The following is a 20,828-nucleotide window of genomic DNA, read 5'->3' on the forward strand; positions in this document are numbered from 1 at the left end:
GTGCTCCTTTGCGGAAGCCTTCAAGTCTTCTTTTGTCAATACCCCATTTGATGGCTCTTCATTGTTTGGGCCTAAAGTCTAGGAGACCCTCACTAGGTGTGAGCAGGAAGGAAAGACTCTATCTGCCATTGGAGTCCGTTTTTCCACCCCTACTAGACCATACCCCAAAGGGAAAAAGGTAGAAAAATGTGGTTCCAGAATTCCCAAGGAGTTTTCCAGAACACACATAGTGAACCCTCCTTCAGGGGCAGAGGAGGGGGCAATAATGGAAGACGCCGCATTGGCGGCAGAGGGGGTCTGCAGAACCAGGGTGACAGGGAGCACTTTCCTGGTAAGCCCTATCAGCGCTCCTGAGAGGAGGCCCGACTGTCCTACTCTGGAGGCAGTCAGGGGTCACTTGGCTTTGTATCCAGACACCTGGCTAGGAATTACATCAGATTCTTGGGTACAAAACATAGTTACCAGAGGTTACCTCATTCCCTTTTTAGAACCCCCGTTACCCACAAAAAGAATCCCAAATGCTCCACCCAGTCTGAGGAATCAAGCAGTCACAGAAATCCTAAACCTGCTAGAAAAAAAGAGTCATCCAGCCAGTCCCGGTGAACCAGATAGGATCCGGAACTTACTCCATATTCTTTTTAGTTCCAAAGAAAACAGGGGACTGGAGGCCCATTTTAGACCTCAGCAAACTCAATACATTCATAAAGAAGGAGAAGTTCCGGATGGTCAAGCTTCAATCGATACTCCCGTTCCTGGGAATGGGCGATTGGATGTGCTCTATAGATCTCAAGGATGCGTACTACCACATCAAAATGACCAGACCACCCAGAGATCACCTGCATTTCCGGCTGGGGGCCAGTCATTACCAATTTCGAGCTCTGCCCTTTGGTCTCACTACAGTCCTCAGAGTGTTCACCAAATGTATGGCAGTAGTTACGGCTCACCTGAGGCGTCTAGGATTCTGGGTGTTTCCATATCTGGATGACTGGCTCCTATCCGCCACCACCAGGCATCAACTCATTTAGTTCAAGGATCATATGATCAATCTCTGTTCTCGGTTAGGAATAACCATAAATTTCGAAAAATCTGCTTTATTACCATCACAGCATATCTCATTTATTGGAGCAGACCTAGACACCACCACCGCTCTGGTCAAATTACCTCTAGAAAGAGTCACCTCTCTAAGAAATCAGGTGTCATGCTTGTTACAAGAAAAGAAGGTACCTGCCTCTCAGGTTTTAAAACTCTTAGGCACAATGGCAGCTTCCCTCATAGCAGTACCTCTGGGCCAGATGCACATGCGGATACTCCAATGGTTGCTTTTTACCCAGTGGTCCTACCAACAGCTCCCGATGTCATTCAAGATTCTGCTGACAGATGCTTGCAATAGAGACCTTCTCTGGTGGTTGAACAGCCACCAGGTGACAGAAGGTCGACCATTTATATTACCCCCCTCCAGTAGCTACGGTGACCACAGATGCTTCCCTGATAGGGTGGGGGGGGGGATTTTTCAGGGAAAGACTGCCCAAGACACCTGTTCACAGATGGATTGTCATTTGCACATCAACGTCCTGGAGTTGAGAGCAGTGCTTTTAGCGTTGCAGCACTTTCACGACTCTACCTAAGGGGACGATTGCAATTCAGACAGACAACATGTCGGTGGCCTGGTACATCAACAAATAGGGGGGAGCCAAATCTTACCCCTTATGCCGAGAAGCTTTGAGGATTTGTAAGTGGGCTGTGTCCACCGGGCGCTTTCTATTAGCAACGCACATCTCGGGGAAATCCAACATGATAGCGGACAAACTGAGCAGAGCGATTTTGTTACCCCATGAGTGGTCCCTCAAACAAAATGTGGTGGAAATGATATTCCGAAGATGGGGCCAGCCTTGCTGCGACCTTTTTGCATCTCCAATGAATGCCAAATGCAGAAGCTACTTTGCCCTGAACCCTCCACCGGGGGACAGTCCCAGGGATTCAGTTGTGCACTATTGGCCCTCGGGTCTCCTTTATGCTTTTCCTCCAATCCCACTGATTCCCAGATTCTTGCTAAAAGCAAAGGGCTCGGGAAGGACAGTTATTCTGATAGCCCCTTTTTGGCCTCGGCAGATATGGTTCCCTTTTCTTCATCAATACCAACTCGAAGAACCTTGGTTTCTTGACCCAGTGCCAGACCTTCTGATGCATTCATCAGGAGTTCTTCACCCCTCTCTTCAGTCCCTCAAACAGACAGCTTGGCTGCTCCACTTCCCAACCTAGCCAGGTCATATAATCTGTCTTCCGAAGTACAACATATTTTGGTTTCCTCTCATTAAGTCTCCACTAGGAAACTGTACAGTAGTAAATGGAAACGTTTTGTTTACTGGGCCTCTCAATGCGATATTGATCCCTATGTTGCCTCTCTCGATATGGTTCTGGAATTTATCGCTACGATTTTTCAGGAAGGTGCTGCAGTGGCCATTCTTAGAGTTCAATTGGCCGCTATATCTAATTTTCACTTGGGGATTGAAGGATCTAATCTTATGTCACACAGATTATGTAAAGCCTTTTTGAAAGGGACTTAGCCCCTAAGACCACCCATCAGACAACCAGTTGCACAATGGAACCTATATTTAATATTATCTCAGCTGATGCTTCCCCCCTTTGAGCCTGCATCCTCTTGCCCGTTGAAGTTCATGTCTTGGAAAATATTATTTTTGGTGGCTATTACTTCAGCTCGTAGAGTTTCTGAACTTCAAGCTCTTTCTATTAGACCCCCTTACTTGGTATTTTTTTCCTGATAGTGTCTCTCAGGACAAATCCCACTTTTCTTCCGAAGGCCTGCTCCGAGACTAATCTGAATCAGTCTATTGAGTTGCCCACTTTTTTCAGACATCATTCTAATAAAATGGAGTATATGCTACATAAACTTGATGTCCAAAGACAACTGAGGTTTTACTTGGACAGAACAAAGGATTTTAGAAAATCTGAACAGCTTTTTGTCTCTCATGCCGATAACAAAAAAGGGCTATATGTGTCTGAAGTTACTTTGTCTAAATGGTTATCAGATTACATAAAGTTTGTATACTCTTTAACTAATGAGACCTTAGAATACAAGGTGAAAGCTCATTCCACTAGGGCGGTATCCACATCTCTAGCTCACGCAGCTCGTTTTCCTTTGGACACCATTTGCGCACCCACCACTTGGTCAAAACCACATACGTTTATCACTCATTACAAAGTGGACAGGGCCTCCAGGGACAGGGCTTCCTTTGGTTCCACTGTTCTCAAGAATATACTGCCATGAGCCACCCAAGGTTTGGGAGCTTGGGACGCTACCCACGTGTAAGAACAAATGGCGAGATTGAACAACTTCACATAAAGAGGTTATGTTCTTACCATAACGTTCCATGTGAGTTGTCCATCTCGCCTTTGTTCTTGCATCCCCCCCCCTCCATCCCCCTCCGGGTTCTTGAAGACCGGTAATGACTGGAGGTCTGGTTTGGTTTGTCTACTGTCCATTACTTCTACCAGACTTCTTCCTGTGGTTTACTGTACATATATGTTTTATATATACACATATTGACATTTAGGGTATGTTAGGCTGTTCCTTTGTTGCTGGATTCAGCAAACTAGATCTGAGGGTTAGTCAGAGAGCATCATGGGATAGGTACTGTGCCTCGAGCTACTGAAAGATCTTGAGCTTGGAAAGCAGCTGACTTGGAGCCGATGGATCTGCTCCGTACCCACGTGTAAGAACAAAGGCGAGATGAACAACTCACATGGAACATTATGGTAAGAACATAGCTTCTTTATATTGATCACATCATTCAGTCCTGGTGTTCTGTCTGCTTTTAAATTTATTTGCCATTTGGTCTCCCTTTGTTCCAAGTAATTTTTAAAATTACCCTCTCTTAAACTCAGTTTTTCCTGCTGTAAGACAGAAAATAAATATTTATTAAAACCAATGCATTCCATGCTATGTCTATAAAGAGCATTCTTACTATCCTTTCTTTTTATACTGTTCATATGTTCTCCATGCCTATATAAAATTTTTGCCATTTGCTGCAGACTGCTATATAAACCACTCCTTGACTTTTACAGGAAAAGGCTCCCTTGACTGGGATAGCATAAGAAATGTGGGGCAGTTCAACATATGATCCCTCTAAGATGTACCTACACATGCTGCACCCATAACATTTGTACATCACATATGGTCTATTAATATATGTTATATCAATAGTAACAAGATCCCTACCTTTCTCTAGCAAAGTCTTTAGACTATGATCATTCCTATACAAAAATCTAGGCCTTGATCCCACTGCTTTCAACAACTCATGGTTCCCTTTAACTATTTTCCAATTTCTTTCGTTGACATTACGAATGATGCCCCCATCTATAGTCATGGACATCTCAAAACACAAATGCCTTTCTTCAGATTCTATTTTATCATTTACTTTGGGAACTGTCTTGAGTGCTTTTCTCAAAATGGGTGGATACCAAACCTCTCTCCTGTCCCATACATATTTTGCTTGTTCATTCAACAGGCTTCATTATATCCCCTGTCCATGAACAATTTTTTGATGAATGTAAACTCTTCCGCTAAAGAATGATCCTCACTGGTCATTCTCCTAGCTCTTATGAACTGCCCCTTGGGAATATTGTTTTTTATAAATTTGGGGCGCTGACTGAAATGATGTAAGTAACTATTCATGAATATTCTTTTTCTATGAATATTACTAACAAATTTACTGTTAATGTCATCCCATTTTAAGTTTACACCCAAATAGGTTATACATATACCAACTTCTCCAACTGTAAATTTCAAAAAGGAAGAAGATTTATTTAACTGACTAACAAAGGATTCAACTTCTTCAGGCCCTCTGTCTATAATGAAGACCAAATCATTGATGAATCTCTTGTACTATAGGACTTGAAAAGTGTCCTTAAAACTCTTTAAAATACGGTGTTTCCACCATCCCATGATAATGTTTGCTAAGGAGGGGGCTGCTGGGGAACCCATGGCTGTACCTTGAACCTATTTGTAATATTTATTATTAAACAAAAAATAATGATTATTCAAAATAATTTATAATAAATTACATTAAAAATTGATACAATTTTAGTGTGTTGGCTTAAATAAGCTCTAACATATTCAATGCCTATATCATGCGGTATACAAGTGTACAAGTAGATAACATCCAATGTAAACATAATATGTCTTCTAGAATCAAATGCCACAGTTTCACTAAATTTCCTAATGCTGTCCAAAAAATTCCACGAATCTTTCAAAAAAGACTCCATATTTTGAACTAATGGCTGTAAAAAAGTGTCTACCATTATGGAAATACCCTCAGTCACATAATTGGGGGCCGATATTATGGGTCAGAAAGGAGGGTCTAACAGACTTTTCTGGGCTTTCGAAATTCCAAACAGAACACCAATTTTTGGATTCTCAATACTACAAAAATTGTATGTTGCTTCATTTAAATCCCCAGACATCAAACTGTCATACAAAAAGCAGGAAATGTATTTATAACATTTTTGAATTTCCATAATCTCCACTCTTTTATATTCATGTTCATTGGATAACATTTTTTCTATTTTAGTGACATATTGGCATTGATCCATGATTACTAGCATGCCCCCATGTCAGTTTTCATTACTCAAATATATTTATTGTCACACAAATCCTTCATGGCTGACCTTAGGTCAGTACTCAAATTATCAAAATATCTTGAATGTCTACTAGTGTTGCTACCTAACAATTCTCTTAAATCATTTTCACATGCTGTTTTGAACACTTTTAAGGTATGGTTCAATAAAGGATTATAGCTAGATGGTCTAACAAATAAAGTTTCAGTACATGTTACATCCTTTAGAATATAATTTAAATTTAATTTCCTGATATATTTTTTCAAATCAAGAACTGTATTGGTGATATCAGCCCTCTTAGAAGGCACAAAATGAACACCGAGCCTTAGTAGCTCCAAATGGTATGCATTTAATTCAAAAGTAAACAGATTTAAAATGTCTCTTTCAAGTTCATTATACCTTATTTGTTGTCCGTTGAAGAGTCGGAGACCATTCATCCATTCTTCCGAGTCGCCATGGGCCTTATTTTTGCAGGTCTCTGCTCTTTCTCGTGTACTAAAAAAACTTTTAGTTTTGCACCAAACTCTTTATCAGTCTCCTTCCCATTTACTGCTTGTACGATAACCTCATTTTGTGGGCCCCCGGCTCAGATGTTGTATCTACATTTAAAATATCACAAAGTCTCTCCTGATTCTTATTGAATGAACCTGATCTTCCACTCTTAGTCATTTCTGCAAATGTAGCGGAACCTTTCAATCCATGTTGTCTAAGATGGATTGACCCAGGAGCACGTTGATGTTTACCAAAAGATAAATTATTCGTATTTTTGTTGTTGGTAAAAACGGAATATGCAGTATCCGTTGCATATGCCAACAAATCTCGATCTAATTTATTTTTCCTTTGTATTAGGACTTTCTCGTGTTGCTCTATGTAAAAAACTTTTCTGTAAAAAAACTTGAAAAAAACAAAAAAAAAAATCCTTGTTTTCCATACTTTCCTAACTAGTGTTCCAGAGACCAGATTTTGCTGATCCCTGGGCTTTGTCTTGGTTCCTGTGTTTCTCCATTTTCCTTGTTTGGTCAGGGGGAAGTTTCTTTACTCACCAGTGAGAGTGGGGAGTACTGAGCTGCCTGTTTGTCCTTAGAGGAGTGGTTTAAGGCAGTAACTTGTAGTCTATTGGCCATTTTGGGTCATTTCCTGTCTTTTCCAGCCCCTGCTATAAAGCGCGTTTTGGCGGCCTTTTCCAGCTATTGAGAACTCAGCACAGCTCCTCGTGGTGGCCAGCAGTGTTCCTCTAGCAGCAGAGACCAAGAAAGACTACCTTTCCAGATTTTAAGTATTTTTCTTGGCTTTTTGACTTTTTGTGCCTTTCGACTACTGTTTCTGCTTGTTTTATCAAAGTTTGCACTGTTTTTACTGTGTTTATAAGCTAAAACTGTTTACTGCACTTGCTAGTTTAAGTTTTGCCTAAAAGTTAAACTACAGGCTAATACACTCAAGTGTACTAGCTTTTGATAGCATTTAGTCGAAAATCATAGCATTTATTGTGTTTTCTGCTTTTCTGTAAAAAAACTTGAAAAAACAAAAAAAATATCCTTGTTTTCCATACTTTCCTAACTAGTGTTCCAGAGACCAGATTTTGCTGATCCCTGGGCTTTGTCTTGGTTCCTGTGTTTCTCCATTTTCCTTGTTTGGTCAGGGGAAGTTTCTTTACTCACCAGTGAGAGTGGGGAGTACTGAGCTGCCTGTTTGTCCTTAGAGGAGTGGTTTAAGGCAGTAACTTGTAGTCTATTGGCCATTTTGGGTCATTTCCTGTCTTTTCCAGCCCCCTGCTATAAAGCACGTTTTGGCGGGCTTTTCCAGCTATTGAGAACTCAGCACAGCTCCTCGTGGTGGCCAGCAGTGTTCCTCTAGCAGCAGAGACCAGAAAAGACTACCTTTCCAGATTTTAAGTATTTTTCTTGGCTTTTTCGACTTTTTATGCCTTTCGACTACTGTTTCTGCTTGTTTTATCAAAGTTTGCACTGTTTTTACTGTGTTTATAAGCTAAAACTGTTTACTGCACTTGCTAGTTTAAGTTTTGCCTAAAAGTTAAACTACAGGCTAATACACTCAAGTGTACTAGCTTTTGATAGCATTTAGTCGAAAATCATAGCATTTATTGTGTTTTCTGCTTTTCTGTAAAAAAACTTGAAAAAAAAAAAAAAAAAATATCCTTGTTTTCCATACTTTCTTAACTAGTGTTCCAGAGACCAGATTTTGCTGATCCCTGGGCTTTGTCTTGGTTCCTGTGTTTCTCCATTTTCCTTGTTTGGTCAGGGGGAAGTTTCTTTACTCACCAGTGAGAGTGGGGAGTACTGAGCTGCCTGTTTGTCCTTAGAGGAGTGGTTTAAGGCAGTAACTTGTAGTCTATTGGCCATTTTGGGTCATTTCCTGTCTTTTCCAGCCCCCTGCTATAAAGCGCGTTTTAGTAGGGCAGCGCCGGTTAAGCAGGTTTAAACTATTCGGGCTACCTAAAGTCCACTCTTCAAACTTTCCCTTAAAACTACCTTCCTCAAACTATACTACTGATCTAATCAGCATATCCTATAACTAAAAAGATCATCTCTACTTGACTCCAAGTAGACTATTCTCTATCTGTTAAACCTAGCACTTGCTCCTACAGTACTTATTACCTTGATACAGCACTCTTGTCATAGATAGTACCCCAAAAAGGCAACCCCCCCATTTCTCAGTCACCCACATCCCCCGAAATCTCTTTTAAAGTTTTTTTGTCTATTCCTTCTAGCATGTCGAGGGATCAGTTGCTAGTGTCCTCTCCTGCTCAGCTGTTGAACCTGGGAATATTGAGGCAATGTTACAATTGCCTCATGTACACAGACAACCCTCTCCTCCTCCCACAAAACACAAATACATGCGAGAGATGCAACTATACGGCCAAACTAGAGGCTGAGCTCTCTCAACATAGGACTGGCAAGACCAGTCAGGAGGAGAAGGTTACCACACACACTATAGACCCAGTTTCACATAGTACCATCACAACCTCAAATCATACACATAAACACACAAAGACATACTCGGAGGCTCTGATCAAAATCTACCAAAACAGCAGAGGCCACCAAAGCAGACACCCAAACAACCACCACCTCAGAACACAACACCTGCAACACATAGACCTCACAGTCAGAGTGTCAAACAGTCACAGCCCTTAAGGCCAAACACAATGCCAGACACACTAGTCATTGGTGACTCCATAGTCAGACACACTGACGTCCCGCTCACCAGACTGAGTAAGGAGAGAGTTACAGTAAGCTGCCTGTCAGGCGCTAGAATCCGCCACATAACGCAAGCACTCAGGTCTCTCAACAGTAGGTACAAATACGACTCAGTCATTGTCCATGCTGGTGTAAACGACCTGAGACGTACCTCCTTGGACTACATGAAAAGAATCATTGAGGAGCTCTCTGATTATGTAGCCCAGGCAGGTATGATCCTGACCTTGAGCAGTATCCTACCTTCACCAAGAATGATGCCACAATACAGAGATAAGATGATCAGCTTTAACAAATTGGCTTAAACTCTGGTGTCATTCAAAGGGGATCCAATGTCTGTCTGCCTGGGATGACATGCTGGACAAGCCACACTGCTTCACAATGGACGGCTTGCACCTGTCACCCCTGGGATTCCGGATATTGGCAAAGGCTCTTGCCACCCCCATAGTGCCTTTTTTAGGCAAGGCTCAAATTCTAAACCTACCACCCTAGAACACAAAAAAGGAAAAAAACTAAGGGTAATGCTGCTCAATGCCAGAAGTCTAAATCTCAAAATGCACGCACTCGAGGCCCTTCTCAGTATGGAGAACATCGATGTCTGTGCTGTGACAGAAACCTGGTTCAAGGCTCCTGAGAGCACCCCAGCACTATCAGGTTTTACCTCATATCATGCGTTCCGGCCCCAAAATCCGGACAATACCAAGAAAGGAGAGGGGGTATCCATATTCATCAAGGACACCCACACCTCAAGACTGGTGGCAACGCACGATGCATCGGAGACCATCCAGGTGCAATTAACCATAGGCAAGACTGCTCTGCAAATTGTAGCATGTTACAGGCCACCCTCACAAACTCAGGAACCTCACGTGGCCTTCCTGAAAACACTGGAGGGGATAAATGTATCACCAAACACCATCATACTAGGTGACTTCAATTACCCTAATATAGACTGGGAACACTACTCAAGCCCAAACACCCTAGCCCAAAAGTTCCTGGAATTCATAAACTCAAATGCCATGGAACAACTAGTCACCATCCCCACAAGAGGAGAAAACATACTTGACCTCATCATCACGAACATGGGAGCACAATGTTCAACACCGGAAGTATACCCCTCACTGGTGAGATCAGATCACAAACTAATCTCGCTGGAGGTCCTCATCCCACCCCCACCTGAAATAAAAAAGACCACAGTAAAGAACTTCTCGAAAGCCAACTTCACACTTCTAAAGACTAGTGTGATCTCCTTTAAGGCCCCCGAGCCGGCGGAAAACAGTACTCAAGCCACTGAATCACTTACAAATGCCTTCTACCAGCACCTGCAGGACTGCATGGATAAGGCAATCCCAAACAAAACAAAGACTCTTTGTACCAAAGGCAAGCGTCCAGTCTGGTGGACCCCAGCCATAAACAAACTCTACAACAAAAGGAGGAAGCTACTACAAGATAGAGCAAAATCCTTAAAAGGTAAGACACCTTTGATCACTATAAGTAAAAAACTAAGAGCTCTCATAAAATCATCCAAAGCAAATTTTGAGAGAAAAATAGCTAAAGACTCAAAAGACAATCATAAGGCCTTCTTTAGCTATGTTAGAAACCTGGGAGGAAACTCCCAGATATGCTCAGAACTAGTTCAAAATGATGTGAAGATTACTGATCCTACAGACATTACCAACATACTGGCTGACAGGTTCAGTGCAAACTTCTCCCCCCCCCAAAAGGAGAGATATCTATACCAAATGATTGCAGCCCCCCAAACATCTCTAACGCCCAAGTGAGAACTGCTCTCTCCAAAGCAAAAAACACAGCATCCATGGGACCTGATGGTGTCCCCAGCTGTGTGCTCCACGAACTCAACGAGGAATTAAACCCACAGCTAGGACAGCTGTTTAATCATAGTCTCGCCTCTGGATACGTACCCAGGGAGTGGCGCACTGCAACTGTGGTCCCACTTCACAAAGGCGGTGCCTCCACCGACCCTGGAAATTACCGGCCCATTAGCTTGACAAGCCTTATCTGCAAAGCCATGGAGAGGATCATAATGGACCTCATAAATAAAGACATAGGGAATTTGCAGACTTTGGATCCAACCCAGTTTGGCTTTGTCAAAGGCAGATCATGCCTTTTAAACTTGGTCGACTTTTTCGAAACAGTCACCAAAGCCATTGATGAAGGAAAGGCAGTCCATACAGCCTACCTCGATCTGGCGAAGGCCTTCGATACAATACCCCACTCGGGTATCATTGAAAAACTCATCAGCTTAAATGTTAACCCATACATCACAAGATGGGTTGCAAACTGGCTGAGTGACAGAACCCACAGGGTCAGAGTTGCTGGCGCCATGTCTGACTCAAAGCCTGTTACAAGTGGTGTCCCACAGGGCTCAGTCCTGGGCCCACTCTTGTTTGGCATCTACTTTTCCGAAGTACAAGCAAACACAGGAGGGTTATGGCTGACAAAGTTTGCAGATGACTGCAAACTGGGCGCCATAGTCGAAAACACATCTGACACAGATATCCTTCAGAAGGGTCTCACAGAAATGGATAACTGGTGCCAGAGCCATGGCCTAAAGTTAAATGCCAAAAAATGCATAGTCATACCCTTCGGGAAAAACAAGGTTACCCTAGCTACCATATAGGTGGCAATCCACTGAGCACAGAAGAAGTTATCAGGGACCTGGGGACCCAGGTTGACAGTAGCCTGTCATTCGACACCCATGTAGCTAAAGTAGTTAGGAAGACCTTCTACATTGCCCACCTTATCATGAAGGGATTCACATCTAGATCAAGGGAGGTCATAGTCTCCTATACTCATCACTCATCAGACCAATGATCGAGTACAATGCCCCATTCGAATGTATCTGACCCGACACTTGCAGCAGCTGGAGAGGCCACAAAGTTCCTCACCAAAAGGATAAAGGGTCTCAAAATCTGTCCTATGCTGCCCGACTGAAAGAACTCCAGCTCTATTCAGTCGCCACCGCTTGCTCAGAGGTGACCTTTGCCTGACATACAAGGCCATGTCAAACCCAGATTTGATGAATATGCTTCACCTCAAAAAATCTAGATCCGTCAGAGCCACAAGGGCGGAGACTTAAACCTCGACACGGCTATTAATAGGACGTGCTGGAGGGATAGATTCATCACCCAAAGACTCCCTATGCTGTGGAACAAAATCCCGGTATATGTGAGGCAGAGCACCTCGCTGGCCTTGTTCAAGAGAAATCTTGACCAATGGATGGGAGATCGCAGATATACCCCAGGGATTACCTCAGTGTCACTGCTCGACAGAGGCACAGCAAAATAATGGGTATAGTTCCCCATACTAAAGGGGTGGCGTAAGCCACAAAACTATGGGCTAGGCTTGTAAATGCCCTCGGGCAGATAGCCTAGTATGAACCTATGAACTTATGTCCTCTAGCAACAAAGGATGCGCTGACCTTTCACTGAACACAAATTGAAATTTGGACACCATGGTATGTTCTAGCTTAAAATTTTCTTCTTTCAGCTCTCTCAGGGTTTCATGGTTACGTTCAGTGAGTAACCCCAGAAAGCTGATACTGGCTTCATTAAAAAACTCTTAATTTAGTGAAAAAAGGATCTTTGTCTGAAACACCATTGGGACATTTAAAGAACCTCAGTTCTTTGGGGACAATGCCCAGTTTGATGCATTTGGAAAATATTTATTTTCAAAATCCACACTTTTATATTTTTTAAGTAATTTGTTTAGACAGTCACACTGTTCTGTATGCAAGGTTAATTCACCAGAGTCCGCTAGCCTTTTAGTATTGGTAAAAGGATCCTCACCATTATTTAGAACTGCTGCTATGTTCGTATAAGTGTTATATGGCTTTACAGCCCTCTCCTCCACCATATCATTTCTCCTGGAAGGAATGACACTCTGTCCTTTGGTATTCACCTCAATGACAGTCTCATCTTCGGACCCAAAGCATACAGACTACACTCTAGAATGCTCCTTCACCAGTAATTGTAAAGATTTTTGTATATCTTCCATAGTCTTTAGCAGCGCATGGGTCAAACTCTGCTCTAGAGTTTCTTGGATGGTATAAACACTGATATACATTAAAGGATCTCCCTGTGTTTCAGACATGGCAGCACAGTATAAAACTAATAACGAAAAGTGCACGGTCAAGCAGGAAACTGTTAAAAACAAAAGATCACTACCACAGTCAGAAAACACCATGGCAATTTTAGCGTAAACCTTCTTTAATCAACGCTTTCGTCAGCAAGACTTCATCAGAAATATAAAAAGCTTACATAAAACCCTCTTTAAATATCATAGGCATTATTAAAACACAATTAAATCATCCAATTAAGCCAATTGAATCAATTAAATAATTACGATTCAAAATAACACATTTGATACTCAACTTAGTTTACTTTTTAACATAACCTCTTTGGTTCTTTAAAAAACATTTGATATTGATCACATTATTCAGTCCTGGTGTTCTGTCTGCTTTTAAATTTATTTGCCATTTGGTCTCCCTTTGTTCCAAGTAATTTTTAAAATTACCCCCTCTTAAACTCAATTTTCCCTGCTCTAAGACAGAAAATAAAAATTTATTAAAACCAGTGCATTCCATGCTATGTCTATAAAGAGCATTCTTACTATCCTTTCTTTTTATATTGTTCATATGTTCTCTGATCCTAATGTATAAACATCTAGTGGTTATGCCTATTTAAAATGTTTGGCATTTGCTGCAGACTGCTATATAAACCAATCCTTCACTTTTACAGGAAAAGGCTCCCTTGACTGGGATAGTATAAGAAATGTGAGGCAGTTAAACATATGGTCCCTCTAAGATGTACCTACACATACTGCACCCATAACATTTGTACATCCCATATGGTCTATTAGTAGATGTTATATTGATAGTAACAAGATCCCTACCTTTCTCTAGCAAAGTCTTTAGACTATGATCATTCCTATAGACAAATCTAAGCTTTGGCTAAAAGAAAAGATAGTAAGAATGCTCTTTATAGACATAGCATGGAATGCATTGGTTTTAATAAATTTTTAATCTGAAGTTGTTAATCTTCTTCCTATTCATCACTGATGGCTTCAGCTCGCGTGCACCAAAAACTGTCGAGCTAAGCTGCTACCTACAATGCCCTTCTCCCAGATCTCATTTGCCACGCAGCCATATAGCAGCGTTTCACTGAGCTCTCCAGCTAAGTATTGCATTTTTCAAATTTTACAGTATTATGTGAGTTTTTTTCCTCTCACGCTCTTCTATTTCTTGATATCTTATTCAGCTCTACCCACAGGTATCCCTTTTCTTGTACCTTCATTGGTAAACACCCTTTTTACCTTTGTGGTATTCTGAATACCATTGTTGGTATTTCCTCTCTCTCTTTCCTTCCTTTCCTTACTCTGATTTCTTGTTGTGTTGTTTTATTGTGGTATGTCTGAAAAGAAAGGGACTTCTAGGTTTAAGCATTGCTCTTCCTGCAATGGTAAACTCCCGAATACTGATCTACATGAGGAATGTGTATACTGTTTGGGGGTCCCACATTTATCTGTGAAACCACCCTGTGACATTTGTGCCAGTTTCAGTCAGCGGACGCTGAATGAAAGAAGGAATAAACTCATTCTCAAAGGCATGCTTCTTTCTCCTTTTTCTGAGGCTATTTATGCATCAGAGGTCTCAACCCCTCCATCTATAGACAAAAAAGTCCTCGTTCTGACTCCTCTTCACCGGCTGGTGATAGGGGCAAGCCTCATAAGCATAAGGCCCATAGGACTTCCATGGAACACAGGATTGCCTCCTCGGTTCTGACCACCTCTGCTCCGAGCTCGGCTCCAGTGGCCCCTACAGAGATTGTCATGACTTCCTCATCAGTGCCGACGTTTACGGTTCCTACCATGGGTTTGGCTCTGACCATATTGCCTGCCATTACCTCAGCATTGAAGTCCCCTATCTCTGTTCCGAGATCGGTACCGATGACCTCTTCAGAGCCGATAATGACTTCCACTCTGGCTATTGCTTCGGCTCCGAGCCCGCTCTCGGCACGGATAATCCCCCTTTTGCCTGTTTCAAAACTGGAAGCCTTGGTGCCAACCTTTACTTCACCACAGACCCAGTACTCCCCGTCCTTGGATCCGTTTGCTGGACAAGCCTTCAGCCCCTTTTTGGACCAACCTGACTCCCCCTCAGGTGCGTTGGTAAGGTCCACCAGGAGCCTATCTGAGTTGGATGTGGTGCGCCTCTTTGATCAGCTACTGACAGCCAGGGGGATTACAGATTTTCCTAGAACCCATCCCACTCCTGCAACTCCCTGGTATTCTCCTCCCTTGGACCCTTTGGTTCCGAGGCCCATAGCTCCGACGTTTGTGGGAAGACTTCTTTCCTCGGCACCAGCAGTGAACTTGTCTAAGGCTCCGAAGCCCCCTTTGGGTGTCGGTTCCTTCAGAACCAACCTTTCCTCAATCTCATGCTTGGGGGGTGGAACCCTCAGTTCCAGGTATGGCTCCGGTTGTTTTGCCAGCTTCTTCTTCGAATCCAAGGGTGATTCCTGCCCCGGTTTTGCTTGAGGCTCCATCCCTGGGAGTGGGCCGTGTGGAGCTGGGTGTGGCTCCAGTTCCGAGATTGTCTTCCTCGGTTCCGGGCTCCCATTCCTCTTCAGGTGGGCCTGCCTTCTAGGTGATGGAGAGGGTGCTTGCTTCAGGAAGCAATCCTCCTGTGTCAGACCTTCCCCTCGCTCCTTCTGAGCTGCAGCTATCACAGGCCACCCCCCCCCAGGACAACAAGAGCGCAAGCCTTAGAAAATCCCTGTACAGGGTAACCCCCTTCTTTGGATGCTCCCACTGAAGAACCCCCTTGGAAATGGATGTGTAAGAGGAAACACATGGACTCCCCGGAGGAGTCCCTTACTGAAGGTATGGACTACGATGATGGGGAAGGGTCCCCATGGTCACCCCCTGATGATGTCTCCTTTGGAGACATCCTGGATATTTTGAGGCAGAAGGGTGACTGGAAGCCCTCCAACCCTTCCTCGGAGGAATCCGTATTCCTGCAGGCCTTCCGTTCTCAGCCCTCTACTTCTTGGTTGACCCCTCCCTGCCGATGAGTTAGTCAAGCTCATCGTGCAGCGGGCATGGAAGAACCCTGATACCGTCGAGGCCATTCCCTGGAGATCAGACAAAGTACTCTTCCCTCAAGAGGATCATCTCTATTGGTCTAGAGACTTACCAGTAGACGCTATGATGGTGGCTGCTGCCAGAAAAAATTACCTTGCGGAGGAAAGTCCTGCTGTCCACCCACCCAACAGAGAGTCCCAGGCGGTGGACAGATTAGGGAAGCAAGTTTTTGCTTCAGCGACCTTTGATGTTAGGTCTTTGAACTTTTTGATGCATTTTATGAGGCTCCAAAGAGATCTCATCACTGAACTCTCTGGAACCCTCGCAGGTCAAGTTTCAGATGTGGCACATGATAAAGTTGCTTGCCACCCTAGAGTCAATTTCCAACTCCTCCATGAGGTTGCTGTCCCACGCAAATGAAGGGGTGGCTAGAGCTGCGGGTGCAGGCATAGTTACGAGACACCATGCCTGGATGCGCATTTGTGACCTCGAGGACTCCTTCAAGTCTTCCTTTTCAAATGCCCCTATCGAACTGTCAGCTTTGTTCGGTTCTAAAGTGAAGGACACATTAGCCAGGGGCAAGCAGGATGGAATAACCTTGTCTGCCATTGACCTACGTTTTTCCAAGCTTCAGCGCTCCTTTTCCAGGAACCAGAGGAGTGGAAAGATGTGGCACAAAAAATCTCAAGGCCCTTTCCATAGTGCATGTGGTGAGGACTCCCCCAGAGGTAGAGGGGGGGGTTCCAATAATGGAAGATGCCCCTTTCGGGGCAGACGGGATCCCCAAAATCAGGACTCAAGAGATTCTTTCTCTGGACATCTGTATCAGCGCTTCTGAAGTGTTGCCCAATTGCTTTCCTCTGGAAGCAGTCAGGGCTCGTTTCTCTCTGCACCAAGCTGCCTGGCACTCTATTAGAAACGATCAGTGTGCGCAGAGAATAATTTCCAGAGGCTACTACATCCCTCTGATCTGTTATCCAAGACCCCCAAAATTCCTTCCCGATGTTCCACCCAGTCAAAGGGAAGAGACAGCTTCAGAAATAGCAAAGCTGTGTATAAAACAAGTCACCCAACAAGTCCCCCCAGACCAATGCGGATCTGGGTTTTACTCAAGATTCTTTTTGGTGCCAAAAAAGACCGGGGACTGGAGACCCATTCTGGATTTCAGCCAACTAAACAAGTCAGTAGTTCAGACCATATTCCGCATGGTCATGATACAATCCATTCTCCCATTTCTTCGGGAGGGTGTGTGGATGTGCTCGATAGACCTCTGGGATGCGTGTTACCACATCAAAATGGACCAGGAGTCTCCTTCGCTTCCGGCTGGGAGCCAATCATTACCAATTCAGAGCCCTGCCATTCGGTTTCTCAATGGCCCCCAGAGTGTTCATGTAATGCCTAGCAGTGGTGACAGCTCATCTGAGACTTCAGGGATTCCAGGTGTTTCCATATCAAGACGATTGGCTCCTCTCCACCCCCACCAAGCACCTACTGGTCAAGGCCCTCCACTACACTCTAGCACTAGTGGAGTTCCTAGGCATCACCATACACTGGGAAAAATCCAGCCTTCATCCCACTCAGCAATTGGAATTTATAGGGCAGTATTCAACACTCAAACAAACCAAGTCTCTTCCTCCTCACAGACTTCAGAAATTAAGGTTACAAGTACAAGTGATACTCTGTCGAACTAAGGTGTCTGTAAGGGAAGTTCTACAGGCTCTGGGGTCTATGGCAGCAGTCATCCCAATTGTTCCCCTAGCCAGATTGCATATGAGACTACTACAATGGCTCCTTTTGTCCCAGTGGGTATCCAGTCTTCGTCTCCTGAGCTCACAGATTCTCATCACCAACTCTTGCAAACAAGATGTCCTCTGGTGGATGAGAACAGATGAAAATCTTTGGTGTCGCCCCTTCCAGACTCCCCAACCCAATGCCAAGGTGACCACAGATGCTTCCCTGATAGGGTGGTGGGGCCACTTCCAGGGAAAGACAGTCCAAGGCATGTGGTCCAGCCTAAAGGTCAACTTGCATATCAATGTCCTGGAGTTAAGAGCAGTGCTGTTAGCATTGCAGGCACTTCATCTGCTCCTTCTATTAGGAATAATTGCAATCCAGTCAGACAATATGTCCATCATCTGGTACATAAACAAACAGGGAGGGACCAAATCCTACCCCCTATGCTGCGAGGTCATGAGAATTTGGCATTGGGCGATAGTTTCCAACCGCTTTCTAATCGCAACGCATATCTCGGGGAGCTGCAGCATGATTGCAGACAGGCTGAGCAGATGCATCCTCCGTCCACATGAGTGGACTGTCAACCCAATCGTGATGGCAGAAATCTTCAGCCATTGGGGCCAGCCTTACTGCAATCTTTTCGCTTCCCCCTCAAACAAAAAAATGCAGCAGCTACTTTTCCCTCTTTCCCCCAGATGGGGAGTCACTGAGAGACGCTCTGACTCAGAATTGGCCCGCGGGTCTCCACTATGCTTATCCTCCGACACGTCCGATACCTCTATTTCTAAAGAAAGCTATTTGGTTGAGATGCAAAGTAATCCTCATTGCCCCTTTCTGGTCATGTCAAGTGTGGTTTCCCTTCCTCCGACCTCACCTGTTACAACCTCCTTGGATCCTGGACACTCATCAGGATCTAATATCTCACCCACAAGGGCTGACTCCCCCAAATCTATCCATTCTCAAGCTGACTGCTTGGCTTCTCCACTTCCACTAGTTGCCAGGCAGGAAATCCTCTCTTCATCTGTCCGAGATATTATTCTGGCCTCCCATAATCCATCCACCAGAAAACTTTACAAAGATAAATGGAAAAGATTCGCTATCTGGTCACATAATTAGATGCTAAATCCTTTTTCAACCCCTACCACTGCTATTCTTCACTATCTTTCTGAGTTGTTTGTCAATGGGACATCAGCTTCCACCATTCGAGTCCATTTAGCAGCTATTTCCAATTTCCATAATGGTTCAGATGGAGTCCCTCTTATTTCCACCCGACTTTGCAAGACTTTTCTCAAGGGAATTTTCCATAGCAGACCTCCTATCAGGCAGCCTGTGGAGGCATGGAATCTCTCCCAGGTTCTCCAGTCTCTCTCTCTCTACCCCCCCCCCCCATTTGAGCTGGCTGTGACATGTGATCTAAAATTCCTGTCATGGAAATTTTTGTTTTTGGTGACAGTCACTTCAGCCAGACGGATATCTCAGTTACAAGCCTTATGCATCAAGAGCCCGTATCTGATCCTTCATAAGGACAGAGTATCACTTTGTATTAATCCATCTTTTCTCCCCAAGGTTGTTTCTGACTTCTCTATTAACCAGTCCATTGAGCTCCCTGTATTTTTTCCAAATTATTCAAACAAGGAAAAATACTGCCTGCATTCATCGGACGTTCATAGACAACTACGTTTCTACCTGGACAGAACTAAGTCCTTTCGCAAGTAGGACCAACGTTTCATATCATTTTCTGGTCCTAGAGTGGGGTGCGCTGTATCTAAAGTTACTTTGTCAAAATGGCTCAGAGATTGCATTACCTTCTCATATTCTCTTACGAATGAACCCAAGCCTGCTCAACTCAAAGCTCACTCAACTAGGGCTATCTCAGCTTCTGTTGCCTTCCACTCCAGGGCTTCCATGGGCAACATCTGTGCAGCAGCCATTTGGGATAAACCCCATACCTTCATCAAGCATTACAAATTGCATCTGGTCTCCAGGGGAAGAGCAGCCTTCAGATCAATGGTTCTCAGGAATGTTCTTCCATAAGGGCCACCCAGGTTCCCCAAGTAGTTTGGGAATCTGTCCCATCAGTGATGAATAGGAAGAAGATTAACAAGATACTGTCCCATCAGTGATGAATAGGAAGAAGATTAACAACTTCAGATAAAGAAGTTATGTCTTACCATAACGTTCCATCTGAGTTGTTGATCTTCCAGTCATCACACCCTCCCACCATCCCCCACCAAAGGCTCCTGGTGAATCTTCTGGGTCCTTGTGGTGTTTCAGGGTTTCTGCGCAGAGATGGCCTCTGTCTTCCTGTTTCTTCTATATGTTGCATGCAAACTCAATCTGAGGTAACTGGGAGAAGGGCATTGTGGATAGCAGCTTAGCTCAAGAGTTTTTGGTGCACGCAAGCTTGGTATTAGGCCGACTCCTATCCGAGGGCTTGGAACCGAACCCATCAGTGATGACTGAAAGAATATCAACAACTCAGATGGAACGTTATGGTAAGACATAACTTCCTTTCTTCTGTCTTAGAGCAGGGAAAATTGAGTTTAAGAGGGGGTAATTTTAAAAATTACTCAGAACAAAGGGAGACCAAATGGCAAATAAATTTAAAAGCAGACAGAACACCAGGACTGAATGATGTGATCAATATCAAATAGAACCGAAGGGGTTATGTTAAAAAGTAAACTAAGTTGAGTATCAAATGTTATTTTGAATTGTAATTATTTAATTCATTCACTTGGCTTCAATGGATGATTTAATTGTGTTTTAATAATGCCTACGATATTTAAAGAGGGTTTTATGTAAGCTTTTTATATTTCCGATGGAAGTCTTGCTGACAAAAGCGTTGATTAAAGAAGGTGCATTCTAAAATTGCCATGGTGTTTTCTGACTGTGGTAGTGGCCTTTTGTTTTTAACAGTTTCCTGCTTGATCGTGTACTTTTCATTATTTGTTTTATACTGTGCTGCCATGTCTGAAACACAGGGAGATCCTTTAATGTATATCAGTGTTTATACCATCCAAGAAACTCCAGAGCAGAGTTTGACCCATTCTCTGCTAAAGACTATGGAAGATATACAAAAATCTTTACAATTACTGGTGAAGGAGCGTTCCAGAGTTGAGTCTGTATGCTTTGGGTCCGAAGGTGAGA

The sequence above is a fragment of the Protopterus annectens genome, chromosome 6.part1 (genome assembly GCF_019279795.1).
Source record: "Protopterus annectens isolate FY-2018-M chromosome 6.part1, PAN1.0, whole genome shotgun sequence".
NCBI lineage: Eukaryota > Metazoa > Chordata > Ceratodontiformes > Protopteridae > Protopterus > Protopterus annectens.